Genomic DNA, 19,127 nt, shown 5'->3' with positions numbered 1-19,127 from the left:
CACCTGTGTCATACGTATCCCTGCTGCACACACACACCTTTGTCATACGTCTCCCTGCTGCACATACATACTTGTGTCATATATCTCCCTGCTGCACAGACACCTGTGTCATACGTCTCCCTACTGCACACACACACACCTGTGTCATACATCTCCCTGCTGCACACACACACCTGTGTCATACGTCTCCCTGCTGCACATACACACCTGTGTCATACGTCTCCCTGCTGCACACACCTGTGTCATACGTTTCTCTTCTGCACATACACACCTGTGTCATATGTCTCCCTGCTGCACACACACACAACTGTGTCATACGACTCCCTGCAGCACACACACCTGTGTCATACATCTCCCTGCAGCACACCCACCTTGGTCATACGTCTCCTGCTGCACACACACCTTTGTCATACGTCCCCCTGCTGCACACACACCTGTGTCATACATCTCCCTGCTGCACACACACACCTGTGTCATACGTCTCCTATCTGCACACACACACACACACCTGTGTCACACACACACTCACACCTCTGTCATACGTCACTCTGCTGCAAACACACCTGTGTCATACGTTTCTCTTCTGCACATACACAACTGTGTCATACGACTCCCTGCAGCACACACACCTGTGTCATACATCCCCCTGCAGCACACACACCTGTGTCACGTCTCCTGCTGCACACACACCTTTGTCATACATCCCCCTGCTGAACACACCTGTGTTATACGTCTCCCTGCTGAACAGACACCTGTGTCATACGTCTCCCTGCTGCATACACACCTGTGTCATACTGTACGTCTCCCTGCTGCACACACACCTGTGTCATATGTCTCCTTGGTGCACACACACCTGTGTCATACATCTCTTTGCTGCACATAAACACCTATGTCATAAGTCTCCCTGCTGCACATACACACCTGTGTCATACGTCTCCCTGCTGCACACACACACACCTGTGTCATACGTATCCCTGCTGCACACACACACCTTTGTCATACGTCTCCCTGCTGCACATACATACTTGTGTCATATATCTCCCTGCTGCACAGACACCTGTGTCATACGTCTCCCTACTGCACACACACACACCTGTGTCATACATCTCCCTGCTGCACACACACACCTGTGTCATACGTCTCCCTGCTGCACACACCTGTGTCATACGTTTCTCTTCTGCACATACACACCTGTGTCATATGTCTCCCTGCTGCACACACACACAACTGTGTCATACGACTCCCTGCAGCACACACACCTGTGTCATACGTCTCCCTGCAGCACACACACCTGTGTCATACGTTTCTCTTCTGCACATACACACCTGTGTCATATGTCTCCCTGCTGCACACACACACAACTGTGTCATACGACTCCCTGCAGCACACACACCTGTGTCATACGTCTCCCTGCAGCACACCCACCTGTGTCATACGTCTCCTGCTGCACACACACCTTTGTCATACGTCCCCCTGCTGCACACACACCTGTGTCATACATCTCCCTGCTGCACACACACACACCTGTGTCATACGTCTCCCTGCTGCACATACACACCTGTGTCATACGTCTCCCTGCTGCACACACCTGTGTCAAACGTGTCATACGTCTATCTTTCTGCACACACACCTGTGTCATACGTTTCCCTGCTGCACACACACACCTTTGTCATACACTACCGACACGTTTAATCCGAGCAGGGCTAGTTCCGCAAGCCGGGGGATGCCCCGGCTTGCTAGCCCCACTCCCTCGGCGTGCCGCGCGTCACCGATGCGCGGTCACGCGTCATCGGGTGTCAGCGCCCCCTGCACGCGCGTCCAGGGCTCCCCGAGGGAGCCCTGGTGTCCCGCGATGTGGGGGACGGCGGCAGGGGGTTCCGGGCGACCGAGCGGACCAGGCAGCGGGAGGGAGAGCGCCCCGATCGGAGGGCGCTCTTCCGCTGCTTTGGCGCGCGCCCGGCACCCTCCGGCGCGCGCCAGGTTACTGCTGCGGCCGAGAACGGGCAAATGCTCGAATAAACTTCTCCCTCCTGCACAGACACCTGTGTCATACGTCTCCCTGCTGCACACACACACACATCTGTGTCATACATCTCCCTGCTGCACACACACCTGTGTCATACGTCTCCCTGCTGCACACACACCTGTGTCATATGTGTCATACGTCTCCCTGCTACACATACGCATCTGAGCCATATGTCTCCATGCTGCACATACATACTAGTGTCATACGTCTCCCTGCTGCAAACACACACACACCTGTGTCATACATCTCCCTGCTGCACACACACACACACACCTGTGTCATACGTCTCCCTGCTGCACATACACAACTGTGTCATACGTCTCCCTGCTGCACACAAATCTGTGTCATACGTGTCATACGTCTCCCTGCTGCACAGACACACCTGTGTCATACGTCTCACTGCTACACATACACACCTGTGTCATACGTCTCCTAGCTGCACACACACACCTATGTCATACGTCTCCCTGCTGCACATACACACCTGTGTCATATGTCTCCCTGCTGCACAGACACCTGTGTCATACGTCTCCCTGCTGCACACACACACCTGTGTCATGCGTCTCCCTGCTGCACACACCTGTGTCATATGTCTCCCTGCTTCACACACACACAACTGTGTCATACGACTCCCTGCAGCACACACACCTGTGTCATTTGTCTCCCTGCAGCACACACCTGTGTCATACGTCTCCTACTGCACACACACCTGTGTCATACTGTACGTCTCCCTGCTGCACACACACCTGTGTCATATGTCTCCTTGGTGCACACACACCTGTGTCATACATCTCTTTGCTGCACATAAACACCTATGTCATAAGTCTCCCTGCTGCACATACACACCTGTGTCATACGTCTCCTTGCTGCACACACCTGTGTCAAAAGTGTCATACGTCTATCTTTCTGCACACACACCTGTGTCATACGTCTCCCTGCTGCACACACACACACACACACACACACACACACCTGTGTCATACGTCTCCCTGCTGCACATACACACCTGTGTCATACGTCTCCTTGCTGCACACACCTGTGTCAAAAGTGTCATACGTCTATCTTTCTGCACACACACCTGTGTCATACGTCTCCCTGCTGCACACACACACACACACACACACACCTGTGTCATACGTCTCCCTGCTGCACATACACACCTGTGTCATACGTCTCTTTGCTGCACACACCTGTGTCAAAAGTGTCATACGTCTATCTTTCTGCACACACACACCTGTCATACGTCTCCCTGCTGCACATACATACTTGTGTCATACGTCTCGCTGCTGCACATACATACTTGTGTCATACGTCTCCCTGCTGCACAGACACCTGTGTCAAACGTCTCCCTGCTGCACAGACACCTGTGTCATACGTCTCCCTGCTGCACACACACACACCTGTGTCATACGTCTCCCTGCTGCACACAGTCTCCACACTGCCATACGTCTCCATGCTGCACATACATACTAGTGTCATACGTCTCCCTGCTGCAAACACACACACACACACACACCTGTGTCATACGTCTCCCTGCTGCACATATATACCTGTGTCATACGTCTCCCTGCTGCACACACAACTGTGTCATACGTCTCCCTGCTGCACAGACACACCTGTGTCATACGTCTCCCTGCTGAACAGACACCTGTGTCATACGTGTCATACATCTCCCTGCTGCACACACACACACACACCTGTGTCATACGTCTCCCTGCTGCACATATATACCTGTGTCATACGTCTCCCTGCTGCACACACAACTGTGTCATACGTCTCCCTGCTGCACAGACACACCTGTGTCATACGTCTCCCTGCTGAACAGACACCTGTGTCATACGTGTCATACATCTCCCTGCTGCACATACACACCTGTGTCATACGTCTCCCTGCTGCACATACACAACTGTGTCATAAGTCTCCCTGCTGCACACACACCTGTGTCATACGTGTCATACGTCTCCCTGCTGCACAGACACCTGTGTCATACGTCTCACTGCTACACATACACACCTGTGTCATACGTCTCCTAGTTGCACACACACACACACACCTGTGTCATACGTCTCCCTGCTGCACATACATACTTGTGTCATACGTCTCCCTGCTGCACATACACACCTGTGTCATATGTCTCCCTCCTGCACAGACACCTGTGTCATGCGTCTCCCTGCATGCACACACCTGTGTCATACATCTCCCTGCTGCACAAACACACACCTGTGTCATACGTCTCCCTGCTGCACACACCTGTGTCATAAGTGTCATACGTCTCCCTGCTGCACACACACCTGTGTCATACGTGACATACTTCTACCTTGCTGCACACACACACACACCTGTCATAAGTGTCATACGTGTCATACGTCTCCCTGCTGCACAGCTATCTGTGTCATACATCTCCCTGCTGCACACACACACCAATGTCATACGTCTCCCTGCTGCACACACACCTCTGTCATACGTGTCATACCTTTCCCTGCTGCACACATACACCTGTGTCATACATTTCGCTTGCTGCTCATACATACCTGTGTCATACGTCTCCCTGCTGCACACACACACACACCTGTGTCATTCGTCTCCCTGCTGCACACACACACCTGTGCCATATGTGTCCCTGCTGCACATACACACCTGTGTCATATGTCTCCCTGCTGCACACATACTTGTGTCATATTTCTCCCTGCTGCACACACACCTGTGTCATACGTCTCCTGCTGCACACACACCTGTGTCATACGTCTCCCTGCTGCACACACACCTGTGTCATACGTCTCCCTGCTGCATACACACCTGTGTCATACGTCTCCCTGCTGCACACACACACCTGTGTCATTCGTCTCTGTGTTGCACATGGACACACACACCTGTGTCCTACGTCTATCTGCTTCACATACACACTTGCGTCATACGTCTCCCTGCTGCACAGACACACCTGTCATACGTCTCCGTGCTACACATACACACCTGTGTCATACATCTCCCTGCTGCACATACACACACCTGTTTCATACGTCTCCTTACTGCACATACACACCTGTGTCATACGTCTCCCTTGCTGCACATACATACCTGTGTCATACGTCTCCCTGCTGCTCACACACACCTGTGTCATACGTCTCCCTGCTTCTCACACACCTGTGTCATACGTCTCCCTGCTGCACAGACACACCTGTGTTATACGTCTCCCTGCTGCACACGCACACCTGTGTCATATGTCTCCTTGCTGCACACACCTGTATCATACGTCTCCCTGCTGCACACACACCTGTGTCATACATCTCCCTGCTGCACAGAAACACCTGTGTCATACGTCTCCCTGCTGAACACACACCTGTGTCATTCGTCTCCCTTGCTGCACACACACCTGTCTCATACGTCTCCCTGCTGCACCCACACCTGTGTCATACGTCTCCATGCTGCACACACACACACACCTGTGTCATACGTCTCCCTGCTGCCCATACACACCTGTGTCTTACGTCTTCCCTCCATACACACACCTGTGTCATACGTGTCATACGTCTCCCTGCTGCACATACGTATCTGTGCTATACGTCTCCTTGCTGCACTTACACACCTGTGCCATACATCTCCCTGCTGCACAACCATACCAGTGTCATATGTCTCCCTTGTTCACACACACACCTGTGTCATACGTCTCCCTGCTGCACATATATACCTGTGTTATACGTCTCCCTGCTGCACACACACCTGTGTCATACATCTCCCTGCTGCACATACACACCTGTGTCATACGTCTCACTGCTGCACAGACACACACCTGTGTCATGCATCTCCCTGCTGCATTCACACCTGTGCCATATGTCTCCCTCCTGCACAGACACACCTGCGTCATACCTCTCCCTGCTGCACAGACACACCTGTGTCATACGTCTCCCTGCTGCACAGACACCTGTGTTATTCGTCTCCTTGGGGCACACTCACACACACGTGTCATACGTCTCCCTGCTGTACACACACACACACACGTGTCATACGTCTCCCTGCTGTACACACACACACACCTGTTTCATACGTTTCCCTGCTGCACACACACACATATGTCATACGTCTGTCTCACTGCTGCACACACACCTGTGTCATACGTCTCCCTGCTGCTCACACACCTGTGTCATACATCTCCCTGCTGCACACACACCTGTGTCATTCGGCTCCCTGCTGCTCACACACCTGTGTCATACGTCTCCCTGCTGCACAGACACCTGTGTCATACGTATCCCTGCTGCACAGACACACCTGCCTCATACGTCTCCCTGCTGCACATACACACCTGTGTCATACGTCTCCCTGCTGCATATACAAACCTGTGTCATACGTCTCCCTGCTGCACACACACACCTGTTTCATACGTCTCCTTGCTGCACATACACACCTGTGTCATACGTCTCCCTGCTGCACACACACACACCTATGTCATACGTCTGTCTCCCTGCTGCACACAAACCTGTGTCATACGTGTCATACCTATCCCAGCTGCACACACCTGTGTCATACGTCTCCCTTGCTGCACATACATACCTGTGTCCTACGTCTCCCTGCTGCACACACACACCTGCGTCATACGTATCCCTGCTGCACAGACACACCTGTGTCATACGTCTCCCTGCTACACATACACACCTGTGTCATACGTCTCCCTGCTGCACAGACACCTGTGTTATACGTCTCCTTGGGGCACACACACACGTGTCATACGTCTCCCTGCTGCACACACACACACCTGTTTCATATGTCTCCTTGCTGCACAAACACACCTGTGTCATACGTCTCCCTGCTGCACACACACACCTATGTCATACGTCTTTCTCCCTGCTGCACACACCTGTGTCATACGTGTCATACCTATCCCTGCTGCACACACACACACCTGTGTCATACGTCTCCCTTGCTGCACATACATACCTGTTTCATACGTCTCCCTGCTGCACACACACACTTATGTCATACGTCTACCTGCTGCACACACACCTTTGTCATTCGTGTCATACCTTTCCCTGCTGCACAGACATGTGTCATACGTCTCCCTGCTGCACATACACACCTGTGTCATTCGTCTCCCTGCTGCACATACACACCTGTGTCATACGTCTCCCTGCTGCACATACACACCTGTGTAATACGTGTCCCTGCTCCGCACACACACAAACCTGTGTCATACGTGTCATACGTCTCACTGCTGCACAGACACACACCTGTGTCATGCATCTCCCTGCTGCATTCACACCTGTGCCATATGTCTCCCTCCTGCACAGACACACCTGCGTCATACCTCTCCCTTCTGCACAGACACACCTGTGTCATACGTCTCCCTGCTGCACAGACACCTGTGTTATTCGTCTCCTTGGGGCACACACACACACACACGTGTCATACGTCTCCCTGCTGTACACACACACACACCTGTTTCATACGTTTCCCTGCTGCACACACACACATATGTCATACGTCTGTCTCACTGCTGCACACACACCTGTGTCATACGTCTCCCTGCTGCTCACACACCTGTGTCATACATCTCCCTGCTGCACACACACCTGTGTCATTCGTCTCCCTGCTGCTCACACACCTGTGTCATACGTCTCCCTGCTGCACAGACACCTGTGTCATATGTCTCCTTGCTGCACAAACACCTGTGTCATACATCTCTTTGCTGCACATACACACCTGTGTCATACGTCTCCCTGCTGCATATACAAACCTGTGTCATACGTCTCCCTGCTGCACACACACACCTGTTTAATACGTCTCCTTGCTGCACATACACACCTGTGTCATACGTCTCCATGCTGCACACACACACACCTGTGTCATACGTCTCCCTGCTGCCCATACACACCTGTGTCTAACGTCTTCCCTCCATACACACACCTGTGTCATACGTGTCATACGTCTCCCTGCTGCACATACGTATCTGTGCCATACGTCTCCTTGCTGCACTTACACACCTGTGCCATACATCTCCCTGCTGCACAACCATACCAGTGTCATATGTCTCCCTTGTTCACACACACACACCTGTGTCATACGTCTCCCTGCTGCACATATATACCTGTGTTATACGTCTCCCTGCTGCACACACACCTGTGTCATACATCTCCCTGCTGCACATACACACCTGTGTCATACGTCTCACTGCTGCACAGACACACACCTGTGTCATGCATCTCCCTGCTGCATTCACACCTGTGCCATATGTCTCCCTCCTGCACAGACACACCTGCGTCATACCTCTCCCTGCTGCACAGACACACCTGTGTCATACGTCTCCCTGCTGCACAGACACCTGTGTTATTCGTCTCCTTGGGGCACACACACACACACGTGTCATACGTCTCCCTGCTGTACACACACACACACCTGTTTCATACGTTTCCCTGCTGCACACACACACATATGTCATACGTCTGTCTCACTGCTGCACACACACCTGTGTCATACGTCTCCCTGCTGCTCACACACCTGTGTCATACATCTCCCTGCTGCACACACACCTGTGTCATTCGGCTCCCTGCTGCTCACACACCTGTGTCATACGTCTCCCTGCTGCACAGACACCTGTGTCATACGTATCCCTGCTGCACAGACACACCTGCCTCATACGTCTCCCTGCTGCACATACACACCTGTGTCATACGTCTCCCTGCTGCATATACAAACCTGTGTCATACGTCTCCCTGCTGCACACACACACCTGTTTCATACGTCTCCTTGCTGCACATACACACCTGTGTCATACGTCTCCCTGCTGCACACACACACACCTATGTCATACGTCTGTCTCCCTGCTGCACACAAACCTGTGTCATACTTGTCATACCTATCCCAGCTGCACACACCTGTGTCATACGTCTCCCTTGCTGCACATACATACCTGTGTCATACGTCTCCCTGCTGCACACACACACCTGCGTCATACGTATCCCTGCTGCACAGACACACCTGTGTCATACGTCTCCCTGCTACACATACACACCTGTGTCATACGTCTCCCTGCTGCACAGACACCTGTGTTATACGTCTCCTTGGGGCACACACACACGTGTCATACGTCTCCCTGCTGCACACACACACACCTGTTTCATATGTCTCCTTGCTGCACAAACACACCTGTGTCATACGTCTCCCTGCTGCACACACACACCTATGTCATACGTCTTTCTCCCTGCTGCACACACCTGTGTCATACGTGTCATACCTATCCCTGCTGCACACACACACACCTGTGTCATACGTCTCCCTTGCTGCACATACATACCTGTTTCATACGTCTCCCTGCTGCACACACACACTTATGTCATACGTCTACCTGCTGCACACATACCTTTGTCATTCGTGTCATACCTTTCCCTGCTGCACAGACATGTGTCATACGTCTCCCTGCTGCACAGACACACCTGTGTCATTCGTCTCCCTGCTGCACATAAACACCTGTGTCATACGTCTCCCTGCTGCACATACACACCTGTGTCATACGTCTCCCTGCTGCACATACACACCTGTGTAATACGTGTCCCTGCTCCGCACACACACAAACCTGTGTCATACGTGTCATACGTCTCACTGCTGCACAGACACACACCTGCGTCATACCTCTCCCTGCTGCACAGACACACCTGTGTCATACGTCTCCCTGCTGCACAGACACCTGTGTTATTCGTCTCCTTGGGGCACACACACACACACACGTGTCATACGTCTCCCTGCTGTACACACACACACACCTGTTTCATACGTTTCCCTGCTGCACACACACACATATGTCATACGTCTGTCTCACTGCTGCACACACACCTGTGTCATACGTCTCCCTGCTGCTCACACACTTGTGTCATACATCTCCCTGCTGCACACACACCTGTGTCATTCGTCTCCCTGCTGCTCACACACCTGTGTCATACGTCTCCCTGCTGCACAGACACCTGTGTCATATGTCTCCTTGCTGCACAAACACCTGTGTCATACATCTCTTTGCTGCACATACACACCTGTGTCATACATCTCCCTGCTGCACATACACACATTTGTCATACGTCTCCCAGCTGGACACACACACCTGTGTCATACGTCTCCCTGCTACACACACACCTGTGTCATTCGTTTCCCTGCTGCACACACACCTGTGCCATACGTCTCCCTGCTGCACAGACACACCTGTCATACGTCTCCCTGCTACACATACACACCTGTGTCATACATCTCCCTGCTGCACACACACACCTATGTCATAAGGCTACCTGCTGCACACACCTGTGTCATACGTGTCATACCTGTCCCTGCTTCACATACACACACATGTGTCATACGACTCCCTGCTGCTCACACATACCTGTGTCATACGTCTCCCTGCTGCTCACACAACTGTGTCATACGTCTCCCTGCTGCACACACATCTGTGTCATACGTCTCCCTGCTGCACATACACACCTGTGTCATACGTCTCCCTGCTGCACACACACACCTGTGTCATACGTCTCCCTGCTGCACAGACAAACCTGTGTCATACGTCTCCCTGCTGCACACACACCTGTGTCATACGTCTCCCTGCTGCACATACACACCTGTGTCATACGTCTCCCTGCTGCACATACACACATGTGTCATACGTCTCCTTACTGCACAAACACACATGTGTCATACGTCTCCTTACTGCACAAACACACCTATGTCATACGTCTACCTGCTGCACACACACCTGTGTCATACCTTTCCCTGCTTCACACACACACCTTTGTCATACGTCTCCCTTGCTGCTCACACACACTTGTGTCATACGTCTCCCTGCTGCTCACACACACCTGTGTCATATGTCACCCTGCTGCACAGACACCTGTGTCAAACGTCTCCCTGCTGCACAGACACACCTGCGTCATACGTCTCCCTGCTACACATACACCTGTGTCATACGTCTCCTGCTGCACACTCACACCTGTCATACATCTCCTGCTGCATACACACACCTTTGTCATACGTCTCCCCGCTGCCCACACACCTGTGTCATACGTCTCCACGCTGCACACACACGTGTCATACGTCTCCCTGCTGCACATACACCTGTGTCATACATCTCACTGCTGCACACACCTGTGTCATTCGTCTCCCTGCTGCACACACCCACCTGTGTCATACGTATCCCTGCTGCACATACACACCTGTGTCATACGTCTCCCTGCTGCACAGACACACCTGTGTCATATGTCTCCCTGCTGCACACACACCTGTGTCATACGTCTCCTTGCTGCACACACACCAGTGTCATACGTCTCCTTGCTGCACACACAGAAATGTCATATGTCTACATGCTGCACACACACACACATACTTGGGTCAAACGTCTCCCTGCTGCACACACACACCTGTGTAATACGTCTCAATGCTGCACACACACACCTGTGTCATACGTTTCTTTGCTACACATACACACCTGTGTCATACGTATCCCTGCTGCACACACACACACCTGTGTCATAAGTCTCCCTGCTGCACACACACCTGTGTCATACGTCTCCTGCTGCACACTCACACCTGTCATACGTCTCCTGCTACACACACACCTTTGTCATACGTCTCCCCGCTGCACACACACATGTGTCATACGTCTCCACGCTGCACACACACCTGTCATACGTCTCCTGCTACACACACACCTTTGTCATACGTCTCCCCGCTGCACAGACAAACCTGTGTCATACGTCTCCCTGCTGCACACACACCTGTGTCATACGTCTCCCTGCTGCACATACACACCTGTGTCATACGTCTCCCTGCTGCACATACATACCTGTGTCATACATCTCCCTGCTGCACATAAACACCTTTGTCATACGTCTCTCTGCTGCACACACACATGTGTCATACGTCTCCTTACTGCACAAACACACCTATGTCATACGTCTACCTGCTGCACACACACCTGTGTCATACCTTTCCCTGCTTCACACACACACACACACCTTTTTCATACGTCTCCCTTGCTGCTCACACACACCTGTGTCATACGTCTCCCTGCTGCTCACACACACCTGTGTCATATGTCTCCCTGCTGCACAGACACCTGTGTCATACGTCTCCCAGCTGCACACACCCGTGTCAAACGTCTCCCTGCTGCACAGACACACCTGCATCATACGTCTCCATGCTACACATACACCTGTGTCATACGTCTCCTGCTGCACACTCACACCTGTCATACATCTCCTGCTGCATACACACACCTTTGTCATACGTCTCCCCGCTGCCCACACACCTGTGTCATACGTCTCCACGCTGCACACACACGTGTCATACGTCTCCCTGCTGCACATACACACACCTGTGTCATACATCTCACTGCTGCACACACCTGTGTCATTCGTCTCCCTGCTGCACACACCCACCTGTGTCATACGTATCCCTGCTGCACATACACACCTGTGTCATACGTCTCCCTGCTGCACAGACACACCTGTGTCATATGTCTCCCTGCTGCACACACACCTGTGTCATACGTCTCCTTGCTGCACACACACCAGTGTCATACGTCTCCTTGCTGCACACACAGAAATGTCATACGTCTACATGCTGCACACACACACACATACTTGGGTCAAACGTCTCCCTGCTGCACACACACACCTGTGTAATACGTCTCAATGCTGCACACACACACCTGTGTCATACGTTTCTTTGCTACACATACACACCTGTGTCATACGTATCCCTGCTGCACACACACCTGTGTCATACGTCTCCTGCTGCACACTCACACCTGTCATACGTCTCCTGCTACACACACACCTTTGTCATACGTCTCCCCGCTGCACACACACATGTGTCATACGTCTCCACGCTGCACACACACGTGTCATACGTCTCCCTGCTGCACATAAACACTTGTGTCATACGTCTCCATGCTGCACACACCTGTGTCATACGTCTCCCTGCTGCACATACACACACCTGTGTCATACATCTCACTGCTGCACACACACACCTGTGTCATACGTCTCCCGGCTGCACATACACACACCTGTGTCATACATCTCACTGCTGCACACACACACCTGTGTCATACGTCTCCTGCTGCACACACACACACACATCTGTGTCATACGTCTCCCTGCTGCACATACACACGTGTCATAAATCTCCCTGCTGCACACACACACCTTTGTCATACGTCTCCCTGCTGCACACACACCTGTGTCATACGTCTCCCTGCTGCACATAAACACCTGTGTCATACGTCTCCCTGCTGCACATAAACACCTGTGTCATATGTCTCACAGCTGCACACACACCTGAGTTATACACTACCGACACACTTTATTGCAGCACGGCTAGCACCGCAAGCCGGGGGATGCCCCGGCGTGCTAGCCGCACTCCCTCAGCGTGCCGCGCATCACCGATGCGCGGTCACGAGTCATCGGGTGCCTGCGCCCCCTGCACGCGCGTCCAGGGCTCCCCGAGGGAGCCCTGGTGTCCCGCGATGTGGGGGACAGCGGCAGGGGGTTCCGGGGGACCCGGCGGACCCGGCAGCGGGAGGGAGAGCGCCCCGATCGGAGGGCGCTCTTCCGCTGCTTCGGCGCACGCCCGGCACCCTCCGGTCATATGTCCCCGGCTGCACATACACACCTGTGTCATACGTCTCCCTGCTGCACACACACACACCTGTGTCATACGTCTCCCTGCTGCACATACACACCTGTGTCATACGTCTCCCTGCTGCACATACACACCTGTGTCATACGTCTACCTGCTGCACAAAAACACCTGTGTCATACGTCTCCCTGCTGCACACACACCTGTGTCATACGTCTCCCTGCTGCACACACACACACCTGTGTCATACGTCTACCTGCTGCACATACACACCTGTGTCATACGTCTACCTGCTGCACATACACACCTGTGTCATACGTCTACCTGCTGCACATACACACCTGTGTCATACGTCTACCTGCTGCACATACACACCTGTGTCATACGTCTCCCTGCTGCACACACACCTGTGTCATACGTCTCCCTGCTGCACACACACACACCTGTGTCATACGTCTCCCTGCTGCACATACACACCGGTGTCATACGTCTCCTTGCTGCACACACACCTGTGCCATACATCTCCCTGCTGCACACACATACATCTGTGTCATACATCTCCCTGCTGCACACACACACCTGTGTCATACGTCTCCCTGCTGCACATACACACCTGTGTCATACGTCTACCTGCTGCACATACACACCTGTGTCATACGTCTACCTGCTGCACATACACACCTGTGTCATACGTCTCCCTGCTGCACACACACCTGTGTCATACGTCTCCCTGCTGCACACACACACACCTGTGTCATACGTCTCCCTGCTGCACATACACACCGGTGTCATACGTCTCCTTGCTGCACACACACCTGTGCCATACATCTCCCTGCTGCACACACATACATCTGTGTCATACATCTCCCTGCTGCACACACACACCTGTGTCATACGTCTCCCTGCTGCACACACACCTGTGTCATATGTGTCATACGTCTCCCTGCTACACATACGCATCTGAGCCATACGTCTCCCTGCTGCACATACACACCTGTGTCATACGTCTCCCTGCTGCACACACACACACCTGTGTCATACGTCTCCCTGCTGCACATACACACCGGTGTCATACGTCTCCTTGCTGCACACACACCTGTGCCATACATCTCCCTGCTGCACACACATACATCTGTGTCATACATCTCCCTGCTGCACACACACACCTGTGTCATACGTCTCCCTGCTGCACACACACCTGTGTCATATGTGTCATACGTCTCCCTGCTACACATACGCATCTGAGCCATACGTCTCCCTGCTGCACACACACCTGTGTCATACTTCTCCCTGCTGCACACACACCTGTGTCATACGTCTCCCTGCTGCACACACACCTGGGTGTTATTTTGGCTGTACAAGAGTTAACACACAATTTGCAGTAAACAGAAGTTAGATTTTCCACCTTCTTCACCACAGGAGGCAGTCAGTAAACTCAGATATTTGTTTGTTTCCAACAATGTGACATGAAATTTTCTGCCCGAGAGAGGAAATATTTACCCATAAAATAATGTGACTTCTTTCTCACACAGAGTCTGCTGATTCTATAGTGACACATTCCCATCAGGCTCTGTATATAACACTCACCTCACCCTCCATAGTAACACAGACCCGGTGATATTCACAGGTTACTCATCTCAGCCCCATCTCTACCCAGCTGTAAGTACAATTATTTCTAATGTTTTATATTAACTGTAATTTTTACTACGTTGATCTTTTTATATGTAATGTCTATAAATATTCTCTGCAATACAAACCCCACTAATACTCCTCACGTGTAATAACTAGATACTATACTGTAAGTAACACTGTATCCCCGGGGTACAGCCCCCCCAGATATGTCTGATCTGTCCCGTGCTGAGCGTATTATTACACCTGTGATAACCTGTAACATTCTCTAACAGATCTGTAAAGATGCTTCTCTCCCAGAGACCTCTGCTGCTCGCGCTTCTCCTGGGGATAATCTCCATCGTCACATTGGTGGAATCGGCCAAATATGAGACGTAAGAAATGGAGTTTGTGGGACACAGAAAGGAATAGAGATTTATTGGTGCTGTGTGTAGGATTGTAGCTGGGGATCCTTCATGTGATGCGTATCTGATATTAACCTTATAACTGATATTAACCCTCCAGTGCTTGTTCCATATGCAGCCTGTCTAACGTGTTATTATATCTCTCTGCATGTTATTATATCTCTCTGCGTGTTATTATATCTCTCTGTGTGTTATTATATCTCTGTGTTATTATATCTCTCTCTGTGTTATTATATCTCTCTGCGTGTTATTATATCTCTCTGCGTGTGTTATTATATCTCTCTCTGTGTTATTATATCTCTCTGCATGTTATTATATCTCTCTGCGTGTTATTATATCTCTCTGCATGTTATTATATCTCTGTGTTATTATATCTCTCTCTGTGTTATTATATCTCTCTGCGTGTTATTATATCTCTCTGCGTGTGTTATTATATCTCTCTGTGTTATTACATCTCTGTGTGTGTTATTATATATCTGTGTGTTATTATATCTCTCTGCGTGTTATTATATCTCTCTGTATGTTATTATATGTCCCTGTGTGTTATTATATCTCTCTGCGTGTTATTATATCTTTCTGCGTGTTATTATATCTGTCTGTGTTTTATTATATATCTCTGCATGTTATTATATCTCTCTGGGTGTTATTATATCTCTCTGTGTGTTATTATATCTCTCTGCGTGTTATTATATCTCTCTGCGTGTTATTATATCTCTCTGCGTGTTATTATATCTCTCTGCGTGTTATTATATTTCTCTGTGTTATTACATCTCTCTGTGTGTGTTTTTATATCTCTCTGCGTGTTATTATATCTCTCTGCATGTTATTATATCTCTCTGCGTGTTATTATATCTCTCTGCGTGTTATTATATCTCTCTGTGTGTTATTATATCTCTCTGCGTGTTACTGTATTATATGTCTCTGCGTGTTACTGTACTATAAATCTCTGCGTGTAACTGTATTATATCTCTCTCTGCATGTTACTGTATTATATGTCTCTCTGCGTGTTACTGTATTATATGTCTCTCTGTGTGTTACTGTATTATATGTCTCTCTGCGTGTTACTGTATTATATGTCTCTGCGTGTTACTGTACTATAAATCTCTCTGCGTGTAACTGTATTATATCTCTCTCTGCGTGTAATTACATCTCTCTGGGTATTATATCTCTGCATGTTATTATTTCTCTCTGCGTGTTATTGTATCTCTGCGTGTTAATATATCTCTCTGTGTGTTATTATATCTCTCTGCGTGTTATTATATCTCTCTGCGTGTTATTATATCTCTCTGCATGTTATTATATCTCTCTGCATGTTATTATATCTCTCTGCGTGTTGTTATACATCTCTCTGCGTGTTATTATATCTCTATGCATGTCCTTATATCTCTCTGCGTGTTATTATATCTCTCTGCGTGTTATTATATCTCTCTGTGTGTTATAATATGTCCCTGCTTATTATTATATGTCTCTGCGTGTTACTGTATTATATGTCTCTCAGCGTGTTACTGTATTATATGTCTCTCTGCGTGTTACTGTATTATGTCTCTCTGCATGTTACTGTATTATATGTCTCTCTACGTGTTACTCTATTATATGTCTCTCTGCGTGTTATTGTATTATATATGTCTCTGCGTGTTACTTTATTATATGTCTCTCTGCGTGTTACTGTATTATATGTCTCTGCGTGTTACTGTATTATATGTCTCTCTGCATGTTACAGTATTATATGTCTCTGCGTGTTACTGTATTATATCTCTCTGCATGTTATTATATCTCTCTGCGTGTTATTATATCTCTGCGTGTTATTACATCTCTCTGCGTGTTATTACATCTCTCTGCGTGTTATTACATCTCTCTGCATGGTATTATATCTCTATGCATGTCATTATATCTCTCTGCGTGTTATTATATCTCTCTGCGTGTTATTATATCTCTCTGCGTGTTACTGTATTATATGTCTCTCTTCATATTATGCCTCTTGTATTATTCTGTCTCTAAACATGTGGTTACAATGTTCTGCAGTTCTTTACTTGCCCCTGTGGTGGTGAATGGGTTAAATCTGTGGGAAATATTTGCCCCCTGACTCCCCGGGGGACATTTCCTGACATCAGTTTGTTGTCTTCTTCTCTAGTGAAGAAGATCAGATGTTAGAGACCAAGAGAGAGGAGAATGAGCAGGGAAATCGCATGGAGAGACTGGCAGGTCTCCTGGAAGAAGTGCGCTCTCTTCTCACACGGGAGACGCGGGCGGATAATATAGAGAGAATAGGAAGAGATTATACTAAAGAACAAATGGCTGCGATGAGGAAAGCTGGAATTATAAAGGGAAAACGTGATAGTGATAAGGATAATATAAGGAGCAGAAGAATTCCTATTTCGTTAATTACATTAAAAAAAGGAAAAAGAAATTAAATCAACTTAATTGAAAAGATTAAAGTACTAAAGAACAATTGGCGCAGTTGTGGAAACTATCACAAAACCTTGACAATGTCCTGTAACACTGCGCTCTCTGTATAAGGACACTGCCCTGTAACACTGCGCTCTCTGTATAAGGACACTGCCCTGTAACACTGCGCTCTCTGTATAAGGACAATGTCCTGTAACACTGCGCTCTCTGTATAAGGACAATGTCCTGTAACACTGCGCTCTCTGTATAAGGACAATGTCCTGTAACACTGCGCTCTCTGTATAAGGACAATGTCCTGTAACACTGCGCTCTCTGTATAAGTACAATGTCCTGTAACACTGCGCTCTCTGTATAAGGACAATGCCCTGTAACACTGCGCTCTCTGTATAAGGACAGTATACATGTCACGCTGCTTTTATGGGGTTTCCTAAATCTCCTGATTTCCTGCTTTCTCCATGAAATAATAATGATAGAAATGAGAGATCACTGTTACAATGAGACAGACTGTAACATGAAGATAAAAGGGTCTCCCTCACTAATCCACGCCAGAGATTTAGCACACGCTAGTGTCACTGACGTGACTAGTACTAACATGCACTAATGTGAGTGTGTGCTTTAGTGAGTGAGACTCAGCATGTGTCACACACACACATGAGAAGAACATGCTACTAATAACCGTGCGTGTGCTGACAGTATACCTAATATCTGTGTCTGTGTCACACTGTCAGTGCTGAGAAGGGTTTCTTCCTCTGTCTGTAACCGTATAATCACAAAGATCATTTGTACGCTGCTTTTCCCTTTTACTTTGCAATAAAACAGCATTTCAGCATCAGTTTGTGTATTCTCCTACTTCAGTAACAGTACGCACACACACACACACACACACACAACACACACACACACACACACACACACACACACACACACACACACACACACACACACACACACACACACACTATAATGTGCACACACACACACACACACACATACACACATACACACACACACACACACACACACACACATTCACACACAAGAAGGGTACACTTGACAGG

The 19,127-nt window shown here is 49.6% G+C and overlaps 1 long non-coding RNA gene across 1 annotated transcript in view; it reads left to right on the top strand.

Moving 5' to 3' along the window:
- LOC142490558 (uncharacterized) overlaps positions 1-18,901 on the top strand; it is an 80,902-nt gene extending 62,001 nt beyond the window's left edge. Inside the window, exons 3-5 of the long non-coding RNA XR_012800104.1 lie at positions 15,163-15,289; positions 15,535-15,633; positions 17,795-18,901. This is a non-coding gene — a long non-coding RNA (uncharacterized LOC142490558). The remainder of the gene's footprint in view (positions 1-15,162; positions 15,290-15,534; positions 15,634-17,794) is intronic.
- The last annotated feature ends 226 nt before the right edge of the window (positions 18,902-19,127 follow it).

This window comes from Ascaphus truei, chromosome 3 (genome assembly GCF_040206685.1).
Source record: "Ascaphus truei isolate aAscTru1 chromosome 3, aAscTru1.hap1, whole genome shotgun sequence".
Taxonomy (NCBI): Eukaryota; Metazoa; Chordata; class Amphibia; order Anura; family Ascaphidae; genus Ascaphus; species Ascaphus truei.
The sequence above is the reverse complement of the archived record's forward strand: the minus strand, read 5'-3'. Positions and strand labels throughout refer to the sequence as shown.